This window comes from Peromyscus eremicus, chromosome 20, assembly GCF_949786415.1.
Source record: "Peromyscus eremicus chromosome 20, PerEre_H2_v1, whole genome shotgun sequence".
In the NCBI taxonomy this organism is placed as follows: Eukaryota; Metazoa; Chordata; class Mammalia; order Rodentia; family Cricetidae; genus Peromyscus; species Peromyscus eremicus.
Genome location: NC_081436.1, coordinates 22,140,295 through 22,156,784, shown reverse-complemented (window position 1 = coordinate 22,156,784; position 16,490 = coordinate 22,140,295). Strand labels below are relative to the sequence as shown.

Here is a 16,490-nt window from a genome sequence, read left to right as displayed (position 1 = left end):
CCTCTGCCTCCCAAGTGCTGGGATTAAAAGGTTAAGCTATCCATTCCCAGCTCCTGTCAGCTCTCAGAAACAACGTTTTGATTCAGAGAACTCTGCCACTCTGGTATTGGCTGGTGAAACTTCTCCTATCTACTTTGTATCACGGGGCAGGTGCTGGTTTTCTCACACTTGCGCAGCTTGGCTGAATTACATCCATACACTGGGTCGCATCTTACACACATTTGACATTTCAGAATTGAGAGGGGCCCAGCCTTGAGCATTCGCATCCAAGGAGCTTTAAACAGTTATTTTTCTTTCTTCCTGATTTCCGATTAATGTAGCCTAGACATATTTGTAGAGTTCTTACGCAGCATTTTGAAATAAGGAGTGTTTCATGAGCCAGACATGGTGGCACACCTCAGCACTTGAAAGTCAGAGGCAAGCAGATCTTTGAGTCTGAGGCCACCCTAGTCTACACAGCAAACTCCAGGTCAGCCAAAGCTACATAGAGAGACCTTGTCTAAAACACAAAAACTGAGGGGCTGGAGAGATGGCTCAGCAGCTAAGAGCACTAGTTGCCCTTGCAGAGGATCTGGGTTCAATTCCTGCACCCATGTGGTGATTCAGAACCATCCATACTCTAGTTCTAAGGGATTCAATGCCTTTTTCTGACCTCCCCAAGCACCAGGCATACACATAGTACACACACATGCTGGTAAAACACTAACACATAAAATAAATACATCTATACATTTTTTGTTTGGTTTTTTGAGACAGGGTTTCTCTATGTAACAGCCCTAACTGTCCTGGAACTACCTGTGTCGATCTCGAACTCACAGAGATCTGCCTGCCTCTGCCTCCTGAGTGCTGGGATTAAAGGTGTGTGCGACCACCGCCCGGCTGCATCTGTAAATGTTTCATGTGTGTGTTGGGGGCGTGGTGCATAAAATTAGAAGGGGTGCTGCAGCCGAGAAGATAATGAACTTCTTAGATGATGATTCAGATTCCAGATTTTCCACTTACTAGCTCAGTTCTGATCAATCCTTCTCTAAATGGTGGTGTACAACAGTCCTCTGAGACAAACGCCATCAAGAAATCAGCTGTGCCGGTTTGGAAGCAGCTTCCCCCCACCTGAGATTACAGCTGCTCCTCATAGCCATTTAGAGGCAATTTGCCCTAATTGCACATGGCCTCAGGGTCTCAGGATGTGCTGGATTCTATAGGTTTAGGGAAGTTCAGAGGGGCTCCATCCACTCAGCTGCGGTGTAGACGGCAGTGTGGCTGCTTTGTGGTCACCAATGCTCCTTTGGCAATCCGTCACCTGTGATCTGTAAGTAAGTCTGATGGACGCATTGGCTCTCTGGGTTGAACTTCAGTGGTATCGTGCTTGGATCTGTCATTGGGACCTTATAAAGCATGAGTAGATATTTGTCTCCTGGGGAAGGAATTCTCACAACAAATGGGAATGATCACATTCACTCTGTGTTCAGCTCATCCTAGTGCTCGGGAGACGTGAAAAACCTGCCGAAGTGCTTATTGTAAGCCAGATATTGTACAGTCAGGTCATGACTGAGCCTGCCTTGTGTTTGGTACGCTTTGCTTTCGTTCACCCGGGCACAACTGCAAACCAACACTAGGAACAGGTGTGCATGTTAGAAAGCAGCTCTTAGACGCCGTCTTTCCAGATTTGGGTGAGATGCCCCTTTAAGGCTGTTGAAGTTGTTGATAACCATTCTGCAATGAGGCACGGGCATTTTTCAGTCTCTTCAAGCTAGATTCCTTGCCAGCAGTGGCAGTAGCTTTCTGGATTGTTCGTTGGCACTGTGTTTAAATGTTTCCCAAACACATCGAGTTCTCACAGCAACCTTAAATTCTGGGTTCCCGTGGATACGCTAGACGTTAACTGAGTGACTCAAAAGCAGGCCCTCAGGCTCCACACACTGCATCCTTCTTGGTCATAACCTCAACCAATTAGTTCTTCCCCTAGGGCCCGACTGATGGAAAACTAGATTAAGCTGGTCTGGAGGCTTGTTCTGTAAGCCTGAAAGAGAAAGCCGGTCTCCAGCCTTGTGCATCGACCCCCATCCTGACTGCTCCAAAATAACCCAGACCTGCTCACACTGTGGACCGGGTGCCTGGGGCACCTCCAAAAGGAGGCCTGAAATACGGAGTGGTCCAGTCTCTCTAGGGAACTACAGCCCCCAGCATGCTCTGCGGCCGCCGGCTCTGCGGTCCGCGCGTGCGCAGAGGGTCCGCTGCGCGCTGACTGGGAGCCAGCCAGGAGTCCGACCTGCTGAGGTGGCCGTGAGACAGGTGAGTGGGGTGCGCGCCTCCCCACGAGGCGGACGCTCACCTGTACCTTGGGTGGAGGCCGCGGGCAGCGGTGGGGGCTGAGGGGGAGGCGGCGGGGCAGCCGGGCGGGGGCGGCGAGCTGCTGCGGCGCGGCTGCTCCCACGGCGACCCGGGGCGCGCGCGACAGACCCACCCCCTCCGGAGAAACTGCGCCCGACGCGGGGACCGCTGTCCGTGAAGTGGGGCTGCTGCGGGCCCCTCGGCAGGTGACAGCCCTTTCAGAGCGCACTTGGGGGTTCTCGTCTAAGACTCGGGTTCAGCATCTAGGCCGAGTCTGAGCGCGCTGCCCTGTGCGAGCATCGGGGAAACTGAGGCGAGCATTTATGTAGGCAGGGTCGCCTTGTGTGCTTTCGGTTGGAGTTCTGGGAATTACTCTGAGATTTAGGGGTGGATCCGACTGCTTTCATATGGCAGTAATGCAATCATGGGAAATACAGATGCTTCGAAGTTTCTTTTTCCGTGACAGATTGTGTCGAATCTTCCAGTCTCATGTTGCCTATGAAATTTGTGATGGGTCACCGTGGGTTTGGGTTTTGGTGGGATATTTAGAGATGACCCAGAATGGTTTTTTTTGTTTGTTTGTTTTTTTTTAATCCCTTAAAAGAAATTTTTCTAGGTAAATTCAAGTTTGTCCCTATGTAACCCAGGCTGGCCTCAAACTCAGAAATCTGCCTGCTTTTGCTCTGCTTGCCAATTTAATCTGGGATTAAAGGTGTGCACTCTCAAGCCCTGAAAATTCAGATTTTTAATTGGACTACTTTTCAGTTCCATCTCTTTTATTTGCGGCTTTTCTAACCGTGCTGGTGATGAAGTTTAAAGGCACACGCATTTCCTGGTTCTTTACCCCCTGACCCCTTTTGTTAGGTTCCAGTTCTCTCTGGACTCCACGCATTAGTGACCTGTGTTTCACGTATTCATTTCTCTCTGTTCTCCATGAGCATTTGCTGTTGATTCTAAGTAAAGGTTGATACCTTGCTTTGTTGTTGTTTTTGATCATCTGAATCAAATTGTGATGACTATGGAACCCAGGGCCTCCCTCCACTACTGAGCTGTCCCCAAATCCTTGATGGAACTTGTTGTAGTTTATCTCATCTTGATTTTTTTTTTTTGATTGGTTGATTGAATTTAAACTTCTAAGATTTAGTGTGTGTGTGTGTGTGTGTGTGTGTGTGTGTGTGTGCTGGCACGCATGTGTGTATTCACAGATGCATGGAGGGTAGGAACCTACACAAGTCAGAAGATGGCTTTAGATCTGCTGGAGCTAGAGTTGTAGTCAGTTGTGAAACTGTTATGGGCTCTGGGAACCAAATTCCAGTTCTCTACTGGAGCAGTATTCACTCTTTACCACAGAGCTATGGCTCCAGCCTCACCGCCCCCCCCCCCCCCCATCCTGCTGCTGTTGTTTGTCGATAGCTAGTCTGGAACTTTCTGTTGTAGACCTGCCTCTGTTTCTTAAATGTTGGGCTTACAAGCATGGATCACCACACCCAACTTTCTATCCGTTTTTAACCACAGATGTGTGTGATCTGTGTGAGAGGGGAGGTGTTTGGGTTGATGGCTATGACGCATGGACAAACATTAATAATAGGACTGTGGGGAGCCCTGGATGTGGCTTAGGTAGAGTCCTGGTTTGCCATGATGAGACCTTCGGTTTAGTTCCTAGCAAAAGCAAGAAGGTTGTGAACCAAAGGTTGGCGCTACATAGAGACACACCAACCTCCTTTCCTTGTGAATTTGGGAACGTGTCACATTGATAGAAGAAAGAACTGGGGTAGTATGTCATAGAAGTGAGGGAAATTCTGAGAAAGTGACTCAGGAGACCATCTCTTTGGTTACACTGAGCCTGCAGTGGCTGCAAGAGCATCTTCTTGGCTTAGAGTCACAAGAATGTATGTATTTTCACTTTATCTCTTCTTCGTTATCAATGAAGATTTTGGCAGAAGTCCAAAATCTTGTAGATTTGGTGACTTTAACATCAGTTTGATCCGCGTGTTCTCCAGACTCTGCCTATTACTCAGCTGGTAACAGCAGTAATTTTCCACAGCAGCCATTCATGAGCTCACACTGTCATAAGGAAGTGGGAATAGCACAAAGGGTGGTACACTGAAGAAATAAAGATCCTGTTTGTCATTGCATGTAACGCAAACTTGGACAGGAAATCCGGACAGGACAGCTAGTCTGGAGAAGTTAGAACACAGGAGTGTGGCTACTACTCGCAACAGTAATCTGTTGGAAGCAGTTATTGAGTCCCTTTTACCTAATAAACACTGTAATTGTCACAGTCAATTGTAGGTGTTACTATGTTTTACGTATGTGTAAATAAGGCCTAGAGGTTAAAGGATTTTCTCACAAACACTGACAAAGCCAACTTCTAGTCAACTCTATCTAGCTCTAACACCCCCAGTTTCTCCCCCTCCCTCATATGCTTGCTGAATAGCCTAGACCACAAGGTCTTCCTGCCTGCACTTTCCAAGTGCTGGGATTACAAACGTGTACACCATACCCAGCACTCCTGCTCTTTTGACAGTGTTTGGTATTTCCTTATCAACAAGTATTTTCAAAGTATTGGGGATGTGGCTTAATAATAGAGCACTCGGCCGGGCGGTGGTGGCGCACGCCTTTAATCCTAGCACTCGGGAGGCAGAGCCAGGCGGATCTCTGTGAGTTCGAGGCCAGCCTGGGCTACCAAGTGAGTCCCAGGAAAGGCGCAAAGCTACACAGAGAAACCCTGTCTCAAAAAAAAAAAAAAGAAAAAAAAAAAAAAATAATAGAGCACTCACCGCTATGTACAGGGCCTACTATGTATGTATGTACCGTGTTCAATACCAGCACTGCAAAACAACAACAAAAGCAAGTATGTTTAACTCTTTGCTCATTTTTTTAATGTAACACTTGGAATTAAACCTAAGGACTCTTATATGCTAGGCAAGCTCTACCATTGAGTTATACTCCCAGTTCAACCATCTCATTACATATATAAATGACTTCTGTGGTCATATTTCCCCCAGAAATTACAATTTCTCCCACTTTTGTTTGTTTGTTTGTTTATATATATATATATATATATATATATATATATATATATATATATTTGGAGACAAATTCTCTCTTTTATGTAGCTCTAGCTGTCCTGAAACTTGCTCTATAGCCCAGGCTGGCCTTGAACTCACAGAGATCTGCCTGCCTCTGCCTCCTGAGTGCTGGGATTAAAAGTGTGTGCCACCACACCTGGCTCATTTTCCTTTCTATATTTGTCCTTAAAAAGCAGATTCTGTGGGGCTGGAGAGATGGCTCAGAGGTTAAGAGCACTGGCTGCTCTTCCAAAGGTCCTGAGTTCAATTCCCAGCAACCACATGGTGGCTCACAACCATCTACAATGAGATCTGGTGCCCTCTTCTGGACTGCAGGCATACATGCAGGCAGAACACTGTATACATAACAAATAAATAAAAAAAAAAAAAGCAGATTCTGGGCCTGGGGATGTAGCTCAGTTTGTAGGTTGCTTGTCTAACTTGCATGAATCCCTGGGTTTGAGCTTCAGCACCCTGTGCTTGGATATGGTGGTACCTCTCTGTAATCCTAGTGGAGGCAGGGGGATTCAGAGTTTAAAGTCATCCTTAGCTCCATAGATAGTTTGGATCCGTCTGGGATACACAAAATTCGTCTCAAATGATGGGGGGGAGATTCTATCCCTCTCTTTCATTTGCTCCTTGGTGTATTACAGTCGGGCTTCCACCTTGATGAACTTCACTCAGCCATGTCCTGAATAGCTACTGTGTATCCTACCTTCTGTAAGTTTAGCCCTTAGGGTTTATGGACTAGGAAGAAAAAAGTTGGGAACTGTCAGTATCTTATGTTAAACGCTTACATCAAAGTCTTTAATCTTGAGAACTGGGGAAAGATGCTGGACCACTAACAGAGAGAAACTTTACCTTACTCTAGAAGTAGTATTAGCCTGTATGTGTGGCTTTTTCTTCCAGGGAGGAACACCCCCCACCCCAACCCTCCCCCGCACACACCATGTGAAGTGACATGGTTGAAAGATAAAGTGCAGGCTTTGGAGTCTGACAGACTAGGAACTGAACCACAAGTGTGTCTTTGTAATCCCAGCTCTCAGTGTGAGCTCTTGAAAAGTAGGGCCTTTGTCTTGTTCACCACCTTACCTCTCTCTCCCTAGATCAACAGTAGGTGAGTGATAACTTGAAGGTTGAAAGCCTTATGGGATTGTTGTACTTAACATGGTAGAGATGAGTGCTTGTAGTAGTAGCATCTGACCAAATAATGAGGCTAAGTTTTCTGTGCAGCTTATCAGCTGTTTTGATAGCACTGTTTTTGAATATTGAATATATAATAAATCATTCCTCTTTTGAAAATGTAGGCTCATTGCCTTATGATCACCATTCACAAATGAGACATTAGCCTCTTTTCAGTAGGCACAGTTACTGTTATCTGAGTCTTCTAACATTGTGTGTCTTTTCCGATTGTATTCATATTTCTTTTCTTTTTCTTTTTTTTTTAAGATTTTATTATTTATTATGTATACAATGTTCTGCCTGCATGTATGTCTACAGGCCAGAAGAGGGCACCAGATCTTATTACAGATGGTTGTGAGCCACCATGTGGGTGCTGGGAATTGAACTCAGGACCTCTGGAAGAACAGTCAGTGCTCTTAACCTCTGAGCCATCTCTCCAGCCCTGTATTCATATTTTTACCTCCTCCTTTTTTGGGGGGAAACAGGATCTCTATGTAACTCTGGCTAGCCTGAAAGTTGCTATGTAGATTAGGCTAGCTTCAAACTCACAGACATCCCCTGCCTCTGCTTCTTGAGTGCCGAGATTATGGCCACCACACCCAGTTCCACATTTCCTGCATTTTAAAGCATTTGTGTTATGTATTTTGTATTTGTGAGGTTTGTTTGAGAAGGGTCTCCTGTAGCCCAGGTTGGCCTCAAAGTAACTATATAGCTAAGAATGGCCTTGAACTTCTGATTCCAGCCTTTATCTCCCAGATACAGAAACCACAGGTTCTTCTCACTGTGGCTGGCTGTCTTTATGCGTGTTTTATTGTTGTTTGTTTTAGATGTGGTCTTGTCATACAGCCCAGGCTGGCCTTGAACTCAAGATCCTCCTGCTTTTGCGTCCTGAGGACTGGGACCACAGGTGTGTGCCATCCCTGAGCCCAGCTTTATATCTGTGGTTTTCTCTAATGATGTATGTTTTAGAAGATTAGCTTCTTTTGACTCATTGATTAGCTTTCATTGGATAGATTCTCAACAAGAGTAACATGAAAACCGAAATTGAAAGCACTAATTACCCAAAGTCTTCATTCTTAAAACAAGAGATGGCCCATGCTTGTATTCCCAGCTACCACAGAGGCTGATGCAGGGGGATTGCTTGAACCCAGAAATTTCCAAGTAAGCCTGGGCAACATAGGGAAGATCCAGTCTCAATAATAAAAAGAAGTCTTAGAAAAGGCATGATTTGCAACTGGGGCTCAAAGAAGGGTTTTGTTTTGTTTTTCCCTTAACAAAATAATGTGGGACCTTCTAGATAACATTCTAAAGACAGGAAACAGCAGGTCATTTCCCACTTCTTATGTTTGCGTTCCATTGGCAAATATCCTCAACTTGTGTGACTTGAGAATAAGGTTAAAGTCCAGTATTGCTTTCACCCCTTCTCCTTCTCCTTTCTCTCCCTTCTCCTTTTTGAGGCAGTCTTGTATGTAGTCCTGGCTGGCCTCCGAATTGCTCTCCAGGGCTGGTGAGATGGCTCAGCAGGTGCAAGCCTGATGACCTGATGACCTGAGTTTGGTTCCATGTAAAGGTGGAAGGAGAGAGCCGACCCTACAGAGCTGTCCTCTTACTGCCACAGATCATGTGGTACGTTGAGTTGCCCATCCCTATGGTAATCCAAAATAATTGCTATATAGCCCAAGCCAGCTTTGAACTGTCTGTCATCCTGCCTCTGCCTCCTAAGTGCTGTGATCACAGACATGTGCCACCATGCCTTGGCTCTATCCTGTTTTTTTCTTTGGTAACAAACTCTTTCTTTCTCTCAAGATATTTTGCCTGGTTTTCCTAAACAGAGTGACTTCTGCTCTGTGGTTTATATATACATAACTCATCCACTGTGGCTTGTACTAAGCTCTTTTGTCTGTTTACCATTCTTTGGGGTCTCATTTACTCGTTATCTTTACTTATTAAGTCAACAAATGTTTTTTCAGCCAGGCGTGGTGGTGCAAACCTTTAATCCGGGAGACAGAGGCAGGCAGATCTCTGTGAGTTTTGGGCTAGCCTGATATACGAATTGAGTTCCAGGATAGTTAGGGCTTTGTAAAATAGAGAAATTCTGTCTTGAAAAACCGAAAGGAAAAAGGTCTTTTCAGTGCCAGACTGTGGCAGCTCGCATGTGTACTGCCAGCACTGTATTAGGGAAACTGAGGCAGGACTGCTGTGAATGTGAGGCCACCCTGGCTACGGTGTGAAACTTTAAAATTTTTAAAATTATTTTTATTTTATGTGTTTGGGTGTATGTCTATGCACCACATGTGAGCTTGGTATCCTCAGAGGCCAGAAGAGGGCCTCACATCTCTTAGAACTGGAGTGACATACAGACAATTGTGAGCCACTATGTAGATGCTGGGAATTGAACCCAGGTCCTCTGGAAGAGCAGCCAGTGCTCATCTTTTTCCCTTTTCAAAAAGTATTTCTTTTAAAATAAAAAAAAATATTTTATATGTATGGGTGTTTTGTGTGCATGTATGTGGGTTTTTTGTTTTGTTTTGTTTTTCTGAGACAGGGTTTCTCTGTGCTGTTTTGGTGCTCACTCTGGAACTCACTCTGTAGACCAGGCTGGCCTCGAACTCACAGATATCCGCCTAGCTCTGCCTCCCGAGTGCTGGGATTAAAGGCATGCGCCACCACCGCCCGGCCATGTATGTTTATGTACCATGTGCAAGAGAGGCCAGAAGAGGGCATTGGATCCTGTGGGACTGGACTCACAGATGTTGTGAGTCACTATGTGGGTGCTGGGAATCAAACATAGGGTCTCTGGAGGAGCAGCAGTGCTCTAACCTCTGAGCCATCTTCTCCAGCAGTTTGAGACTTTGTCTCCCCTCCCCCTCCTTAAAAAAAAGTCCTTACATGTATGTCTTGAGTGTTGCATGTTATGGTGGCTGCCACCTGGATCTTACCCTATTTGACTGACCTAGAACATCTGTACTTGACCTTCCCATGTAACCTTACCTAAATCACAGTGTGTGGTAGATGTGCTAGCATCTCATGGAAATTGGTGAAAGTGCATTGGCATTTTTATAACAAAACCTTGGGTGCCACATAGTGTTAGTTCTGCAGTATTCCCTGGGTTGAAATAGTCACAGAAGTTTGCTTCATGGTCAAGAGGGGGCATAAAAACTCCACCACTCAGTGAGGAGGATTGTCATTGTCACAGGTTAAAAAGATGTGGGGTAGGTTATAATGTATCAGTCCATTTTAGAAAATAGGGTTTCTACTGGGTGGTGGTGCACGCCTCCGCCTCCGGAGGCAGAGGCAGGCCTGGTCTAATGAGCTAGTTCCAGGATAGCCAAGGCTACACAGAGAAACTATGTCTCGAAAAAACCAAAGGAAAAAAAAATAGGGTTTCCATGCCAACTGTGTGTTAGCGGTTTTGTTCTGGTGTTTGGGATTAAAGCCAGGGTACGTATTCACTTACTCTGCAGGTACTTTTCTATCCTAATCTTACTGATAGGAAAGCTGAGGTTAGCTGAGCATAGTTAGTGCACGCCTTTAATCCCAGCACTCGGGAAGCAGAGGCAGGTGGTTATCTGTGAAGTCGAGGCCAGCCTGGTTTACATAGTGAGTTCTGGAATAGCCATGGCTACATAGTGAGATCCTGTCTCAAGAAACAAACAAACAACAACAACAACAACAAAGGAAAATGGAGGTTTTGAGAGACTGTCTCACGGCTAAGTGACAGAACAGATCATCAAACTCAGGCCTGCTTTCATTGTACCATGTTTGAACAAGGTAAATATAGATTTTTTTTCATCAAATCTTCTAAATACAGCCGGGCGGTGGTGGCGCACGCCTTTAATCCCAGCACTCGGGAGGCAGAGCCAGGCAGATCTCTGTGAGTTCAAGTCCAGCCTGGGCTACCAAGTGAGTTCCAGGAAAGGCGCAAAGCTACACAGAGAAACCCTGTCTCGAAAAACCAAAAAAAAAAAAAAAAAAAAACCTTCTAAATACTAAGGAAGGTATATACATGTAGATGCTTCATACAGTAGGTGACTAAGTACTCAGAACACAGGCAGCTGATTTGATCTCTAGGAAACCCCGAATTTAAGTCCTAGATGCCGAAGGATTTAGTTCTAACAGAGCTTCACTCTGCTAGGAAAGATAAGGTACACAGCTGGCTAAATGAGGCTGTTGTGTGTGTGGCATTATGTGAGTATAAGGAGATGCTGGGAGGCAGCAGTAGGGAAGGTATCACAAAGAGGTATTTCAGAGCTGAGTACTGAAAAATGGAAAAAAGTGGACATGCAAGGCAGCCTTCTAAGCAGAAGAAACAATAAAGAAAAAGCACAGAGGCAGTTGAGTCAGCCTTACTTTGTCTGAAGCATGATGTACATAGTGAGAGCTGATGCAGACAGGGCTGGAGAGATGGCTTGTTGGTTAGGAAACTGTGGGGCGTTTACCCAACCACCCCCACAGTTCCCCAGAGTTTTCTTGAGTGCAAGCAGCAGGAAATATTAGATAGAAGGATTTATTGCGGAGATAAACAGATAGAAAATAAAGGATAGCCTCAAGAGGGCCTGGAACCTATTCCAACGGCCCCGACTGTCTCTGCCCCAGGGTTTTTATAGAGACGCCAAGGGGTGGAGCAAAAGACCTCCTCCCCCAGCACAGCCAAGTGCAGACCATCTCAGACACCTGCACTTAGGCCCGTGGTCTAATCATCCTCTATGCGGACCTGCTGGGTAAAGCCACGAGGAACTGGAGAACGGGCTCCCACAGGAAACTTATTGCTCTTGCAGAGAACCAGAATTTGATTCCCAGCACTCACATTATGGCTCACAACTGTTTATAACTTCAGACTGTCTGTAACTACTGGGGATGGGGATGTAACACTCTCCAGACCTCTGTAGGCACCAGGCCCACACATAGTATATAGACATACATCCAGGCAAAGCCCTCATACACATAAAATAAACTAAATACTTTTTTTGTTGTTTTTCGAGACAGCTTTTGTGTGTGTGTAGCTGGAGATTTCTCCAGTCCCGCCCAGGCCTGCAGCCACTTAGACCCAAATAAACACACAGACACTTATATTATTTAAACTGTTTGGCCTAATGGCTCAGGCTTCTTATTATCCAGTTCTTGTATCTTAAATTAACCCATTTCTATCAATCTATAAGTTGCCATGTGGCTTGTGGCTTACCGGTACTTTCACATCATCCTTCCTCTGTGTCTGGCTGGTGACTCCTGACTCAGCCTTCCTGTTCCCAGAATTCTCCTCTCTGCTTATCCCGACTATACTATACTTCCTGTCTGGCTACTGGCCAATCAGCATTTTATTTATCTATCAATCAGAGCAACACATTCACAGCATCCCCACATATCTCCAGCGTGTGTGTGTGTGTGTGTGTGTGTGTGTGTGTGTGTGTGTGTGTGTGTTTTCCTGGTTGTCTTGGAAATAGCTCTGTAGACCAGGCTGACCTTGAACTCAGAGATCCACCTGCCTCCGCCTCCCAAGCGCTGGAATTAAAGACATGTGCCGCCGCCACCACCTGGCAACTAAATAAGATTAAAAAAAATTATATAAAAAAACTGATGCAAAAGTGGATTACGGAAGTAGATGAATGGCTCAGTGGGTAAAGGTAATGTCTCCACTCCTGACGCCCTGAGTTCAGTCCCTGGAACAAAGGCTGGAGAGGGGAGAGCCAATTTCTACAAGTTGTCTTCTGACTTCTATGTTGATTGTGCACAATAAGTAAAATGGAAGGGGGAAAGGAATTGAGGAGCTTGGGAAGATGGTTCACTGGGTAAAGTGCTTGCTACACAATTGTGAGGGACAGAGTTGGGATCTTCGGCATTCCAGTGGTATACATCTGTTGTGGTTTGAATAAAAGTCCATAAGCCCATGGGGAGTGGCACTATTAGGAGGTGTGATCTTTGTAGCTGTAAGTTTTCTCCAGTCCTGCCAAGCCCCTGCAGTTCTGTGGCCCGCTTATAAAATAATCACTCAGAAGCTTATATTAATTATTACTGCTTGGCCATTAGCTCAGGCTTATTACTGACTAGCTCTTACACTTAAATTAACCCATAATTCTTATCTCTGTTTAGCCACATGGCTTGGTACCTTTTCTGAGTTCTGCCTTGTCATCTTGCTTTTCTGTGTCTGGCTGGTGACTCTTGACTCAGCCCTACCTCTTCCCAGAATTCTCCTCGTCTGCTTGCCCTGCCTATACTTCCTGCCTGGCTCCTGGCCAATCAGCGTTTTATTTATCAACCAATCAGAGCAACACATATTCACAGCATACAGAATGACATCCCATAGCAGGTCTTGTTGGAGTAGGTGTGGCTTTGTTGGTATGTCACTAGGGGGTGGACTTTGAGGTCTCAGAAGTTCAAGCCTCGCCAGTGTGTCATTCACTGTCACTTCCTGCTGTCTGTGGATCAAGATGTAGACCTCTCAGCTATCTCTCCAACACCATGTCTGCCTGCATGCTGCCTCCTGCTTCCTGCCATGGCGATAATGGACTAAACCTCTGAACTGTACCCAGCCCCGGTTGAACGTTTTCCTTTATAAGAGTTGCTGTGGTCATGGTGTCTCTTCAAAGTAATAAAACTCTAAGACAACATTTGTAACCCAGCATTTGAGGAGCAGAGACAGGCAGATCCCAGAGGCTTGGTGGCCAGCCAGTTTAACTAAAAGGTAAGCTTCAGTGACAGGCCCTGTCTCAGAAAATAAGGCTGAGAGTCTAGAGAGATGGATGGCTCGGCAGTTAAGAGAGCATTTTTGTTCTACCAGAGGACCTGAGTTTGGTTCCCAGCACTTGCCTGTTAAATCCAGCTCCAGGGGCTCTGAACACCCTCTTCTGGCCCCTAGGGTACCCATATACACGTGGTATACACTCACATAAACACAAACATATGCCTATTGATAAAAATTTAAGGCAGAGAAGGGATTAAACATCCCAAAATGACTTCTGGCTGAAGTGAGTTGGGAGCACATGTATTCAGCTGTGCTTTTTGGGATGTTAATATGTTTGTAGTGCCTCCTTCTCTAGTTCCCCATACTGGGGGATGGAACTTGATCTCATGTTTGCTGGGCAAGTGTTCTACCATTGAGCTCTATCTCCAGCTCTTTTTTTCTTTTTTAAACTTTTTATTTACTGTGAATAGTCCAAACTGGCCTTGAACTTGCTCTGTTGCCCAAGCAAGCCTTGAAAGAGTGTCATCCTCCTGTTCCTTCCGAAGGAGCTGGGATTGCAGGACTGTACTGCCAGCCAGACTAATTTATTGCTTTGAGTAGAAGACAGTCTGGAGGCACAAAAACCTGTCAGGAGATATTCACGGTGGACCAGAAAGAGGCAGGGAGAGTATGGACTAAGGCAGTGGAAACAGGATGCCAGAGGTGTCTAGTGGCAAAATTAGTAGACTTTTCAGCTAATTCAGTGTAGGAGTAAAAGAAACATAAGACCTTAAAATTACCTTAAACCTTGAAATCTAAGTATCTGAGAAGAAAATAGGATAATTAAAAAAAAAATCATCTGGAGAGGGGATAAAAATAGTGTGTTGTGAGCTATCCAATGGAAAGTTGGAAATAGCAGTGTGGCCCATGGCTGGAGTGATGGCTAAATCTTGCTTACTCTTTCTCTGTAGCACGAATCCTAATTGGTTATAGTTAAAAACCCGGAGCCAGATACAGGGTAAATGCTGAACAATCAGAGAGACAAAGGAGCAAGCCACAGCCACCTCTCACCTCACCAACTCCTCCTGAAAAGACTGAGCTCCTGTCTCCCGCCTTGTATTCCTTTGCTCCACCCATCCATATCACTTCCTGTCTCAACATCCCTAGTGCTGGGATTATTGTGCCTCTCAAGTACTGGGAGCAAGGGCATGAGATCCCAAGTGCTGGGATTAAAGGTGTGTGCCACCACTGCCTGACCTCTATGGCTAACTAGTGGCTGGCTTTGCCCTCTGATCTTCAGGCAAGCTTTATTTGTTAGAGCATACACAAAGTACCACATTTCTCTTTCTTTATCTTTTCTTTTCTTTTTTTTTCCAGAGTCTCACTCTGTAGCCCTGACCAATCCCCCTGCCTCTGCCTTCTAAATGCTGGGTTTGCTACTAATGGGCATAGTGGCATCCCAACACTCAGTAGGCAGAGACAGGTGTATCTCCATGAGTTTGAGGTCTGCCTGGTCTACATAGTGAGTTCCAGGACCGCCAAGACTACATAGAGAGACTGTGTCTCAAGAAACAAAAACAAAAAGGAGTGTGCTACCATGTTCAGCTTAAAAACAAACAAACAATTACTTGCTTATTCTGTTTGTGTGTGCACAAACACGGGTTAGAGGTTAGGGGACAACTTGCAGGAGTCAGTTCTCTCTTTCCACCAAGTACTTCCTTGGAATTAAACTCAAGGTTCTTGGGGTTGCCAGCAAGTGCCCTTATCCACAGAGCCATCACACTGACCCTAAATCCTACTTCGTTTTTAATTTTTTTCTTTTATTTCATTTACATTGATGTTTTGCCTGCATATATGTCTGTATGAGGGTGTTGGACCCCCTGGAACTGGAGTTACAGACAGTTGTGCAGGGAATTGAATCCCCGTCCTCTGGAAGAGTAGACAGTGCTCTTAACCACTGAGCCATCTCTCCATCCCCTTGTTTTTAATTTTTAATTATTTTATATGTATGAGTGTGTGCCTGGTGCCTTTAGAGGACAGGAAAAGGCATTGTATCCTTGGAACTGGAGTTATGGACAGTTTTGAACTGCCATGTGGGTGGTGGGGATCCAATCTGGGTTCTCTGTAAGAGCAGCCAATGCTTTTAACTGTTAAGCCATCTCTCCAGCCCCTTAAATCACACTTTGGAAGGAGAATGGAACCCAAACTATGAAATGACTAGGAAAGCAGTGAGACCCTAGAGTCTAGTGTTAAGACAGGCAAGCTAAGCCACAAAGTTTAAAGGAGTGAGTTAATTTGCAAGTGCTTTTAAAAACATGTCAGTAAAGCAGATAAAAAAATGTTAAGAGATAAGAGGCTGGAGAGACATGGTTTGGCTGTTCTAATTTAAGGATTCAGGAGATGAGTGTATGTACTGACTAAAGGGAGTGGAGGAGAACAGACAGAAGGTGCTCAAGGTAAGATACAGCAAAGGAATCGGGCTGAAAGGCTGCTGTGAGTGGAAGAGTTAACGTGTGGAGGGTGAAAAGAGAGAGTGGATAAACTAAGTGAGAAGACCGCACAGCAGGTTAAAGATGTATTTTATGTATATGTGTGCCTGTGTAGAGTTTGTGTGTATCCTGTGCATGCAAGAGCCCCTGGAGGTCAGAAGAGGGTGGTGGATCCATTAGAGGTGGAGTTACGATTGGTTGTTAGTGACCATGTGGGTGCTGAGAATCCAACCCGAGTCCTAGGGTTACTATTGCTGTGATGACCCACTGTGACCAAAGCAACTTGGGGAGGAAAGGGTTTATTTCTTTTATACTCCCACATCACAGTCCATCACTGAAGGAAGCCAGAACATGCATTCATGCATGCTAGGCTAGCACTGTTCCCAATATACAGTTCCTAGCCCTCAACCTGATTGCTTAAATCACACATACCAAGTATGGAATATGAAGAACTATCACAAAAACCTAAGATATTATAGAAGGCAGGCATGCAAAAATAGTCATAAGATGAACACTGCCATGCCTGGCTTCTTATGTGGGTGCTGGGGGTCCAAACTTGGGTCTTCATGGTTGTGCAGCACACACTAATGACTGATTTACCCCTCTAGCCCCAATTGGTATTTTTAGTTTATTTTCATCTGTTTTAGAAAAGGTCTTATCTATGTCTATCCCGGGCTGGCCTAGAGTGTAGCCAAAGATGACTCTGAATTTCTGATCCTTCTGCCTCCACCTTTAGAGTACTGAGATTACCAGTTTACA

At 45.2% G+C, this 16,490-nt stretch overlaps 1 protein-coding gene across 4 annotated transcripts in view; it reads left to right on the top strand.

Annotated features, from left to right (window-relative positions):
- Nucleotides 1–2,184: 2,184 nt before the first annotated feature.
- Nucleotides 2,185–16,490, top strand: part of Sgsm3 (small G protein signaling modulator 3) — a 32,174-nt gene continuing 17,868 nt past the window's right edge. For all 4 annotated transcript variants that reach the window (XR_009375584.1, XR_009375585.1, XM_059248041.1 and 1 more), the window contains exon 1: nt 2,185–2,292. The gene's annotated coding sequence lies outside the window, so the exon portion shown is untranslated. The remainder of the gene's footprint in view (nt 2,293–16,490) is intronic.